Source organism: Bos grunniens, chromosome 8 (genome assembly GCF_055505025.1).
Source record: "Bos grunniens cultivar Pamir isolate PY7600 chromosome 8, Bosgru_T2T1.0, whole genome shotgun sequence".
In the NCBI taxonomy this organism is placed as follows: Eukaryota; Metazoa; Chordata; class Mammalia; order Artiodactyla; family Bovidae; genus Bos; species Bos grunniens.
This window is the reverse complement of record NC_141172.1, coordinates 64,552,045-64,565,035: the sequence shown is the minus strand read 5'-3', so window position 1 is coordinate 64,565,035 and position 12,991 is coordinate 64,552,045.

Here is a 12,991-nt window from a genome sequence, read left to right as displayed (position 1 = left end):
TATTCTTGGCTCCTTTGTGATAAATAAATTGACTATATCTGTGTGGATTTGTTTTGCGGCTCTCAATTCTGTTCCCTTAATCAATGTGCCTGTTTTTATACCAATACCATACCATAGTTTTGTAATACAATTTAAAATCAGGAAGCATGATACCTCCAGATTTGTTCCCTCTTAAGATTGCTTTGGTTATTCGGGTCTTTTGTGGCTCCTTACATATTTTAGGATTTGGTTTTTGTTTTTGGGGGGGTTTTTTTTGCTCTATTTCTGTGAAAATTACCATTGGAATTTTGATAGAAACTGAATTGAATCTGTAGATTGCTTTGGGTAGTATGAACATTTTAACAATAATTCTTCTGATCTATGAGCCACAGAATATTGTTCCATTTATTTCTGTGTTCTTCAATTGCTTTCATCAATGTCATAGATTTCAGAGTACAGGTCTTTCACCTCCATGGTTAAATTTATTCATAGGCATTTTATTTTTTTGATGTGATGCTTAATTTTTTTTCCTAATAGTCCATTATTAGTGTATAGGAATGCAACCAATCTTTGTATATTGATTTTGTAGACTGCAACTAGAGTTGTTTATTAGTTCTAAGAACTTTTTGGTGGAGTATTTAGGATTTAGTATAACATCATCTGCAAATACTGAGAATGCTACTTTTTCCTTTCTAACTGGATGCCTTTGACTTCTGGCTGAGTTACTCTGAGTAGGACTTCTAATACTATATTGAATAAAAGTGGCATCTGTGGACATCCCTCTCTTGTTCCTGATATCACAGGAAAAGCTTTCATTGAGCAGAATGTCAGTAAAGGGCTTATCATATAGGGCCTTTATTGTTTTATATCCCATCTGAATATCTCCCACCTGGCAACTTCACTTACTCCCCATTTTCACTTCAAATTGTATCAGAAACTTTGAAACATCTGGCTTTCTTTCAGTTTCATCTTGGTTTAGATAATAGAAATGTTTAACATTTTTCTAATTTAGTTCAAATAATCACTGCATAATTCAAGTAGATTCAAAAGCAAATAGACTCTAACTTATAATAGCAAGTTCTGATATAAATGCCACTAGATGATACTCTGAGTATATGACATGAGCTGGATGACTTTTTAATTATAGGAATTTGTAGCTTTTGCAAAGATAACTTCTTTTTAAAATGCTTTTCTAGATGTTTCTGTCTTATCACAGAAATACATGATTGTATGTACAAGTATAATTGGCATAGAGAACTATTAATAACAACTCCCCACACACACACACACATACAATTCCATTGCTCTATTGTTTTGTCATTGACATAATGATGATAACTGTCTGTCGTTATGTCCATACACACATTTATAGGATTAGGTTTATTTTCCTTGTATTGTGATTACAAAATGATATTATTCCTCAGTTTAAACTAGGTTAAAATTTTGCATTTCCATTTTTCATTTCCATAAAGTGATTTCATGTGTGGGAAATGAAATACTATTTTTGCCTGTCAGTCTAAAACCACTTTAAATCCTATATTGGTCTCCTATGGTAAACCTTTAAGACTTCTGTTTTTCTGGTAACATTTTCTACATGGTGGATTGTATTAGTTACATTAATTAAGTAGAAAACACCCACCTACCTTATTGAGGTGGATATGCTTTTAATCCACAAACACAGATCAAAAGAAAGAAATGATTATATTATTAGAGTTTAAAAACAAAAAGTGGTAGCTCTAGTTGATTTTTTTTGTAAAGAATGATTTAAAAGCAGTACCTTGAAGTGGGAATCTAAAGTCACTCCTTTATTTGGAGGCTTAAGTAACTGTACCTACCAGGAAACAGACCAGAGCCTTGCCTCTCACTTACCACTCCCTTTCATGTGTTTCAATTACAGGGAAGGTTAATGGTGCTGAACAGCCCAGGTATGAAGGCACCTTTCATTATCTTCCCTGTCAGGAAGTCCCTAGAGCCCATTAGCCTTCCCTCTGTGTTTATGGGGAAAGACACAGTGTTCTCTCACACCCCAGAGAACATGAGAACTGACTTCTCACAGTCTAGCAGACTTTTACCAATGTTTTCTGGAAAACAATTTTGCCCGTTTCAGAGCCAGCCTGGAATGTAATTTGAACTCAAATACCAATATCATTTAGAATGACTGAAATAATACTTAAACTTGTGAGATCAGCAAACTACTATGTATAGTCACATTTTTCTAAATTTTAGCTTTAACTGTGTTTATTAATCGAGCAAGCACAAAGTATACAAGTAGAATTTTTCTTTGAATTTTTTATGTTGAATGAATTGAAATAATTGGGATGTTAAAGAATGAGAGAAGTTGCTTCATTCGCGTCTGACTGTTTGCAACCCTATGACTGTAGCCCACCAGGCTCCAGACTCCATGGGAATTCTCCAGGCAAGAATACTGGAGTGGGTTGTCATGCCCTTGTCTAGGGGATATTCCAGACCCAGGGATTGAACCTGGATCTCTTATGTTTCCTGCATTGGCAGGTGGGTTCTTTACCACTAGTGCTACCTGAGAAGTGCAAGGAACATATATGCACTAAAGCATTTACTCTGTACTAGGTAGGTTCTCTTTTGTATCATACCATAATGCCACCAAACACTAAAATTTAAAACAATCTATAGGTGTCCCTTATGACCCCTCTTCTCTGAATATTGTCCTCCATGTAGATTCCATCAGGATTCACCTTACCTAGAAACAATAGGTAACCTATGAACAGGGAATATGTTCAGGGAATGGAAATAAAGTTCAGGCTCCACCAAACTTCTCTTGCCAAGTTCAGATGGGCTTGTATTTAGCCTGAGACAAAAATCTTGCTCCTTTTCCTCATTAATGTTCCTAACCTGTGACAAAGGCAATTGTAGGAAAGGCAATATGGCCCTAAATTTCCCCTCATCCGTTCTATAAGAACTTTCATTTTCCAGAGAAGACTGTGATCTAGAAAAGGACATCAAACTCCAGATTAAGGTGGGATATGTGGAAACATGACCATTGGCATGGCATTGCCAGATAAATACACCATGCCCAGATAAGCTTGAATTTCATATAAATATGTAGTTTGGGAAACATGAACAACATGTAAATATGTAAAGGGCTTCCCGGGTGGCACTAAAGTGTTAGTCGCTCAGTCATGTCTGACTCTATGCAATTCAATGGACTATACCCCACAAGGTTCCTCTGCCCATGGGATTCCACAGGCAAGAATACTGGAGTGGGTTGCCATTCCCTTCTTTAGGAAACCTTCCCAACCCAGAGATCGAATCCGGGTCTCCTGCATTGCAGGCATATTCTTTACCACCCGAGCCACCAGGGTCTGCCTGCCAGTGCAGGAGACACAAGAGACATGGGTTCAATCCTTGGGTTGGGAAGATCCCCTGGAGTAGGAATTTGCTGCCCACTCCAATATTTTTGCCTGGAAAACTCCATGTACAGTGGAGCCTGGCAGGCTACAGTTCATGGAGTCACAAAAAGTCAGACATGACTGAGCACACACACACACAAACATATAAATATGAATCTGGTAACTCAATATTTGCACCACACAGATGAAAGATACTTTTAAAAAGGAGGGTCATGGAGAGGGAGTATAAAAAATGAATGTGAAATTTCAGAGTTTTTCTAGGGCAAGAGTCAACAAACTCTGGCATGGGATCAAATCTGCCTTGTTCCTAACTAAAGTTTTACCGAAACACCACCACACCCATTCGGTAGGTACAGTTCAAGGCTGCTTTCACTCTGCATGGCAGAGTTTAGTAGTTGCAGGCCAACAGAGCCCCAAATATTTACTATCTGGCCCTTTAACAACAGCAAAAAAAAAAAAAAAGACCAATCTCTTGAACTCCCAAAATGACTCTGTCATTCTAAATACTCACTATTTCCTATCTCTAATGTAAGACTTCTTTCCATAGTCATGCTGAATATTATAAAACTGAAAATATGTAGGCTATTAAATAAAAAATATTATTTTACTCAATAAGTCTAAACATAAGGCAATTTTGTCACTTTAAGAAAAATAAAAAAAGCTTTGAGAAATCTTTCCGTATGTCAACATTTGTGTTTCACAACTCAGACAGCCTAATGTAAACTTTCATTTTTCAGCACAATAAAGCAAAGAATATTTTTAAAAGATTCCAGGAAATCAAATCCATCCACTAATTAGATCTTCCAGTCTTCAGTACAACATTTCCTACCAAATGTGGCTCAATATGGCATAAAGGGGCATTTGTTTAACCTCATGTGGAAAACTATGGCTATGCAAGAATGAGGGCATTGTTCTAATGCCCTAAGTAGTAAGAAGAATAATCTCTGCGTAGTAAGAAGAAAAGCAAGGTATGCACTGGTAATGTGCCAGTGAGTAGCTGGAAGTAACCTTTCTATTGGAAGGTAAGATTCATTCCTCAGGAAACCAACACACTCCTGGGACCCTGGGCTGAAGCCATTTGGTGGGTGGATAGCATGAGACAGGTCTGACAATCAAAGTCAACCCATACTGCTGAAGCAGACAGCTGGCACAGACTGTTCACACAGTGACTAGAGGCTTGAAAACCTAGTCCGGCAGCAAAAAAGTATAGAGAAGAAAATTCTATTTCTAATCTACCTGGAGAAGGTGTGGGTGTAATTTTCAGACTATGAAGTATTGAAGGAGAAAGGCAGTCCTGAGTGACAGTGCCTCAGCCGCCAGGACTCTGACTCAGAGGCTCAGCAACAGTGTTGGAGTGAACCCAGCCTACTGCCAACACCATGACCAGAGACCAAAGAAGACACATGGATGGGTTTCCTAAATGTGTATGGTAAATAACCCTGCATACAAATCTTCCAAGCCTTGACCTAGATCGTGTATTAGAACACATAATAAAGAAAACAGGATGGTTGATATTGAGACAAGAGGACCAAATCAGTTTCAATAGACTTGAGGTTCCATGGACTTGAGGAAGAATACGGTACAGAGTCCAACAGGCTAGCAGACAAATGCATTGGAGCTCTGTTCCTCACCACAGTGCACTAAATTTGTCTCCACACTTCAAAAAAATTTTTATTGGTGTGTAACTGATTTACAATGTAGCATTAATTTCAGGTATACAGCAAAGTGAATCTGTTATACAAATACATATGTTGTGTAACAGATTCACTTTTTCCTTTTTAGGTTCCTTTCCCATATAGGTCATTAGCATATAGAGTAGAGTTCCCTGTGCTATACAGTAGGTCCTCATTAGTTATCTGTTTTATGTAGCAGTGTATATGTGTCAATCTCAATCTTCCAATTTAGCCCTTCCCCTCTTACTCCCTTGGAACTCCATGTTTATTTTCTACAAATGTACTTTACTTCAGTTTTGTAGATAGGTTCATTTGTAGCCATAAGGAGTACGTCAAGGCTGTATATTGTCACCCTGTTTATTTAACTTATATGCAGAGTACATCATGAGAAAAGCTGGACTGGAAGAAACACAAGCTGGAATTAAGATTGCCGGGAGAAATATCAATAACCTCAGATATGCAGATGACACCACCCTTATGGCAGAAAGTGAAGAGGAACTAAAAAGCCTCTTGATGAAAGTGAAAGAGGATAGTGAAAAAGTTGGCTTAAAGCTCAACATTCAGAAAACAAAGATCATGGCATCCAGTCCCATCACTTCATGGGAAATAGATGGGGAAACTTTATTTCTGGGGGCTCCAAAATCACTGCAGACGGTGATTGCAGCCATGAAATTAAAAGACGCTTACTCCTTGGAAGGAAAGTTATGACCAACCTAGATAGCATATTCAAAAGCAGAGACATTACTTTGCCAACAAAGGTCCATCTAGTCAAGGCTATGGTTTTTCCTGTGGTCATGTATGCATGTGAGAGTTGGACTGTGAAGAAGGCTGAGCGCCGAAGAACTGATGCTTTTGAACTGTGGTGTTGGAGAAGACTCTTGAGAGTCCCTTGGACTGCAAGGAGATCCAACCAGTCCATTCTGAAGGAGATCAGCCCTGGGATTTCTTTGGAAGGAATGATGCTAAAGCTGAAACTTCAGTACTTTGGCCACCTCATGCGAAGAGTTGACTCATTGGAAAAGACTCTGATGCTGGGAGGGATTGGGGGCAAGAGGAGAAGGGGATGACAGAGGTTGAGATGGCTGGATGGCATCACTGACTCGATGGACGTGAGTCTCAGTGAACTCCGGGAGTTGGTGATGAACAGGGAGGCCTGGCATGCTGCAATTCATGGGGTCGCAAAGAGTCAGATACAACTGAGTGACTGATCTGATCTGATAGATTCCATGTATAAGCAACATCATATGGTGTTTGTCTTTTCTATGTCTGACTTCCTTCACTCAGTGTGACAATCTACAAGTCCATCCATGTTGCTGCAAATGGCATTATTTTATTCTGCTCAATGGCTAAGTAACATTTCATTGTGTATGTATACCACATCTTCTTTATCCATTCCTCTGTTAGTGGACATTTAGGTTGCTTCCATGTCTTGGCTATTGTGAATAATGCTGGAGTGAACTTTGGAGTGTATGTATCTTTTTGAATAATGGTTTTTCCCAGATATGTGTCTAGGCGTGGGGTTGGTGAATCATATGGTAGCTGTATTTTTAGTTTTTGAAGGAATCTCCATACTGTTCTCCATAGTGGCTATACACATTTACATGCCCACCAGCAGTATAGGAGGGCTTGCTTTTTTCCCCCAAGCCTCTCAAGCATTTATTGTTTGTAGATTTTTTGATGATGGCCATTTTGACTGATGTGAAGTGATAGATACCTCATGTAGCTTTGATTTGCATTTCTCTAATAATTAGTGATGTTGAGCATCTTTTCATGTGTATCTCCATGTCTTCTTTGCAGAAATGTCTATTTAGATCTTCTGTTCATTTTTTTGATTGAGTTGCTTTTTGATATTGAGTTATTTGCATATTTTGAATATTAATCCCTTGTCAGTTGCTCTCTTTGTGAATATTTTCTCTCATTCTGAGAGTTGTCTTTTCATTTTATTTATGGTTTCCATTGCTGTGCAAAAGCATTTAGGTTAAATTAGGTTCCATTATTTTCATATTTTTGATATGAGAATAAAATCACCTCTGGATTTTATAAAAATCCTTCATGGAAAATGGTGAGGGTCAGAAATATCATGAGATTCAATAAATATAATTACTTATATATTTACTCACAGAAATAGATACAATAATCTAATAAAAACATGTTTTATCACCTAACTCGCTTCTATCTCAGAGACTTCATCTATACCATTGTGGTTCCTAAACTGTATGTTTTCCAGTAGTTGCTATGATGAAATGTTAGTGTTTTTGGTCCTATAGTTCCTGTAGTTTCCTGTTGCAATGTTACAGACTGATGTTTCCCAAGAGTAATTTTTCTATGAACAAACAAATAAAAGTGAGAAGTACTCATATGGAGCCTTTATTAAATATTAAAGCATAAGCAGTTCTAGTTTAAAAATAAAAGAATTATAATTTTAAGTCCAAATTTGACTAATTGTGCTTTTCAAAACCTACTGTCAAATCTTCTTCACAACAGTAAATCCTAAGTTATGATTTAAAATTTTCTTGTGAAATAACACTTGACAAAATGAACTTTAAGCATGACATCTCCCATCTAAACATAGTCTTCAATGATTATTTCAATTTAAAATAAGGACATTTTTGAGTGGAACTGGAACTTGTCAGTTGGTTATCTTTCTATGAAGCACCACTAAGTTTATGAGACCTCCAGCAGTGAGTAAGAACACCACCTTGGCAGAATCTTGGTAGTAGTCAGAAGCAGGAGTTGTGGGAACATGTTTACAAGACTTGGGATCTAAACAGAAATGGTTTAAGGTGGACTTTTCAAAATGGGAATGTGACTGGTTTTAGGCAAAATTCATGACACGATAGTTTTGATTTTGAGGTACAAAGGCAACTCAGTGGATAAAAGATAGTCAGTTCAACAATTACGGGGCAATTTAATCCTTATGCAAATAAAAGATAAACTTTCACTCATTCACATTTTATACAAAAATTAGTTCAAAATGGACTGTAGACCTAAATGCAGAACCTAAAATAATACAACTTTTAGAAGAAAAGATAATAGAAAATCTTTTGTGACCTTGGAGTAGGCACACCAAATAACAACACATAAAAGAAAAAAAATCATAAACTGGACTTCATCATGATAAAAATACTGCTCTTCAAAAGAAGCATTCACAGTTAACAAAATTTAGGGCTATGGACTGGAGATGATATTTATAAGTAACATACTTAACAAATAACTTGCATCTATACAGAACATTTAAAGAACTCTTATTAATAAAACTCAATAATAATATTTGTTTTTTTTTTTCTTTTTTTTATTTTTTTATTTTTTTTTTTAATTCTCTTTATTACTTTTAAAAAAAAATCACATGCTCCCCATCCTGAACCCTCCTCCCTCCCAACCTCCCCATACCATCCCCCTGGGCCTTCCCAGCGCACCAGCCCCAAGCATCCAGCATCGTGCACTGAACCTGGACTGGCATCTCGTTTCATACATGACATTTCACATGTTTCAATGACATTCTCCCAAATCTTCCCACCCTCTCCCACAGAGTCCATAAGACTGTTCTATACATCAGTGTCTCTTTTGCTGTCTCGTACACAGGGTTATCGTTACCATCTTTCTAAATTCCATATACATGCGTTAGTATACTGTATTTATGTTTTTCCTTCTGGCTTACTTCACTCTGTATAATAGTCTCCAGTTTCATCCACCTCATTAGAACTGATTCAAATGTATTCTTTTTAATGGCTGAGTAATACTCCATTGTGTATATGTACCACAGCTTTCTTATCCATTCATCTGCTGATGGACATCTAGGTTGCTTCCATGTCCTGGCTATTATAAACAGTGCTGCGATGAACATTGGGGTACACGTGTCTCTTTCCCTTCTGGTTTCCTCAGTGTGTATGCCCAGCAGTGGGATTGCTGGATCATAAGGCAGTTCTATTTCCAGTTTTTTAAGGAATCTCCACACTGTTCTCCATAGTGGCTGTACTAGTTTGCATTCCCACCAACAGTGTAAGAGGGTTCCCTTTTCTCCACACCCTCTCCAGCATTTATTATTTGTAGACTTTTGGATCGCAGCCATTCTGACTGGTGTGAAATGGTACCTCATAGTGGTTTTGATTTGCATTTCTCTGATAAAGAGTGATGTTGAACATCTTTTCAAGTGTTTGTTAGCCATCTGTATGTCTTCTTTGGAGAAATGTCTATTTAGATCTTTGGCCCATTTTTTGATTGGGTCATTTATTTTTCTGGAGTTGAGCTGTAGGAGTTGCTTGTATATTTTTGAGATTAGTTGTTTGTCGGTTGCTTCATTTGCTATTATTTTCTCCCATTCTGAAGGCTGTCTTTTCACCTTGCTAATAGTTTCCTTTGATGTGCAGAAGCTTTTAAGTTTAATTAGGTCCCATTTGTTTATTTTTGCTTTTATTTCCAATATTCTGGGAGGTGGGTCATAGAGGATCCTGCTGTGATGTATGTCAGAGAGTGTTTTGCCTATGTTCTCCTCTAGGAGTTTTATAGTTTCTGGTCTTATGTTGAGATCTTTAATCCATTTTGAGTTTATTTTTGTATATGGTGTTAGAAAGTGTTCTAGTTTCATTCTTTTACAAGTGGTTGACCAGATTTCCCAGCACCACTTGTTAAAGAGATTGTCTTTAATCCACTGTATATTCTTGCCTCCTTTGTCAAAGATAAGGTGTCCATATGTGCGTGGATTTATCTCTGGGCTTTCTATTTTGTTCCATTGATCAATATTTCTGTCTTTGTGCCAGTACCATACTGTCTTGATAACTGTGGCTTTGTAGTAGAGCCTGAAGTCAGGTAGGTTGATTCCTCCAGTTCCATTTTTCTTTCTCAAGATCGCTTTGGCTATTCGAGGTTTTTTGTATTTCCATACGAATTGTGAAATTATTTGTTCTAGCTCTGTGAAGAATACTGTTGGTAGCTTGATAGGGATTGCATTGAATCTATAAATTGCTTTGGGTAGTATACTCATTTTCACTATATTGATTCTTCCAATCCATGAACATGGTATATTTCTCCATCTATTAGTGTCCTCTTTGATTTCTTTCACCAGTGTTTTATAGTTTTCTATATATAGGTCTTTAGTTTCTTTAGGTAGATATATTCCTAAGTATTTTATTCTCTTCGTTGCAATGGTGAATGGAATTGTTTCCTTAATTTCTCTTTCTGTTTTCTCATTATTAGTGTATAGGAATGCAAGGGATTTCTGTGTGTTGATTTTATATCCTGCAACTTTACTATAATCATTGATTAGTTCTAGTAATTTTCTGGTGGAGTCATACACCAGATCATACACCATGACCAAGTGGGCTTTATCCCAGGGATGCAAGGATTCTTCAATATCCGCAAATCAATCAATGTAATACACCACATTAACAAATTGAAAAACAAAAACCATATGATTATCTCAATAGATGCAGAGAAAGCCTTTGACAAAATTCAACACCCATTTATGATAAAAACTCTCCAGAAAGCAGGAATAGAAGGAACATACCTCAACATAATAAAAGCTATATATGACAAACCCACAGCAAACATTATCCTCAATGGTGAAAAATTGAAAGCATTTCCTCTAAAGTCAGGAACAAAACAAGGGTGCCCACTTTCACCATTACTATTCAACATAGTTTTGGAAGTTTTGGCTACAGCAATCAGAGCAGAAAAAGAAATAAAAGGAATCCAAATTGGAAAAGAAGAAGTAAAACTCTCACTATTTGCAGATGACATGATCCTCTACATAGAAAACCCTAAAAACTCAATAATAATATTTGAATAACCTAAGAGGAGATGGAATTAATGATCAAAAACATCTCAACATAAAGGTCCAGAACCAGACTACTTAACTCGTAAAGTCTACCAAATATTCAAACGAGAATTAATGCCAATCCTTTTCAAACTTTTCTAAAAAATAGAAGACATGGGACTACTTTCAGACTCATTTTATGAGGGCAGCATTACCGTGATACCAAAACCAGACAAGTACTCCAATAAATAAATAAATAAAATCAATAAATGGCTCATAAAAATGCTAATACAAATAAATCCAAGAATCTAATAAGAATATGTTTTATAACCTAATGCATCTGGGGTCACCCATTTCTATCCCAAAGTTTTAATCCCTCTTGAACAATAAACACAGGCTTTCCAGGTGGCGCTAGTGGTAAAGAACCAACCTGCCCAGAATGGAACAAAACAGAGAGCCCAGAAATAAACCCACAAGTATAAGGTAATCAATGTGTGACAAAGGAACCTAGAATATACAATGGGGAAAGACAGTCTTTTTAATAAATTGTGCTGGAGAAACTGGACGTCCACATGTAAGCAAAAGAAGCTGGGCTACTATCTTCCACCATACACAGAAATTAACTCAAAACGGATTAAAAACTTGAATGCAAACCATGAAACCATAAAACTACCAGAAGAAAACATAGAAAAAAAATACTCTTCCTGGGTCTTGACAATGATATTTTCAATATGACAACTAAAGCACAAGAAACAAAGTGAAAAAAAAGTGAGTCTATATCAAATGAAAAGCTTCTGAGCAGCAAAGGAAATAGTAAGCTATAAGAAAAGGCAACCTATGGAATGGAGAAAAGATATTTGCAAACCACACATCTGACTAATAATTAATATCCAAAATATATAAGGAACTCATACAACTTAATAGCAGAAAAATCAAATAATCCAATTGAAAAATGAACAGAGGAGAAGCTAAAGGCAAAGGAGAAAAGGAAAGATTTACCTATTTGAATGCAGAGTTCCAAAGAATAGCAAGGAGAGATAAGGAAGTTTTCCTCAGTGATCAATAAAAAGAAATAGAGGAAAACAATAGAATGGGGAAGACTAGAGATCACTTCAAGAAAATTAAAGATACCAAGGGAACATTTCATGCAAGTTCAGTTCAGCTCAGGTGATCAGTCATGTCCAACTCTTTGCGACCCCATGAACCACAGAATGCCAGGCCTCCCTGTCCATCAACAACTCCCACAGTTTACCCATACTCATGTCCATTGAGTCGGTGATGCCATCACACCATCTCATCCTCTGTTGTCCTCTTCCCCTCCTGCCTTCAATCTTTCCCAATATCAGGGTCTTTTCAAATGAGTCAACTCTTTGCATCAGGTAGCCAAAATATTGGAGTTTCAGATTCAACATCAGTCCTTCCAATGAAAACCCAGGACTGATTTCCTTTAAGATGGACTGGTTGGATCTCCTTGCAGTCTAAGGGACTCTCAAGAGTCTTCTCCAACACCACAGTTCAAAAGCATCAATTCTTCAGTGCTCAGCTTTCTTTATAGTCCAACTCTCACATACATACATGACTACTGGAAAAACCATAGCCTTGACTAGATGGGCCTTTGTTGAACAAAGTAATGTTTCTCCTTTTTAATATGCTATCTAGGTTGGTCATAACTTTCCTTCCAAGAGTAAACATCTTTTAATTTCATGGCTGCAGTCACCATCTGCAGTGATTTTGGAGCCCCAAAAATAAAGTCAGCCACTGTTTGCCCATCTATTTGCCATGAAGTGGTGGGACCTGATGCCATGATCTTAGTTTTCTGAATGTTGAGCTTTAAGCCAACTTTTCACTCTCCTCTTTCACTTTCATCAGAAGGCTCTTTAGTTCACTTTCTGCCATAAGGGTGGTATAATCTGCATATCTGAGGTTATTGATATTTCTCCAAGCAATCTTGATTCCAGCTTGTACTTCATCCAGCCCAGCATTTCTCATGATGTACTGTGCATAGAAGTTAAATAAGCAGGCTGACAATATACAGCCCTGACATATGCCTTTTCCTATTTGGAACCAGTCTGTTGTTCCATGTCCAGTTCTAACTGTTGCTTCCTGACCTGCATACAGGATTCTCAAGAGGCAGGTCAGGTGGTCTGGTATGCCCATCTCTTTCAGAATTTTCCACAGTATATTGTGATCCACACAGTCAA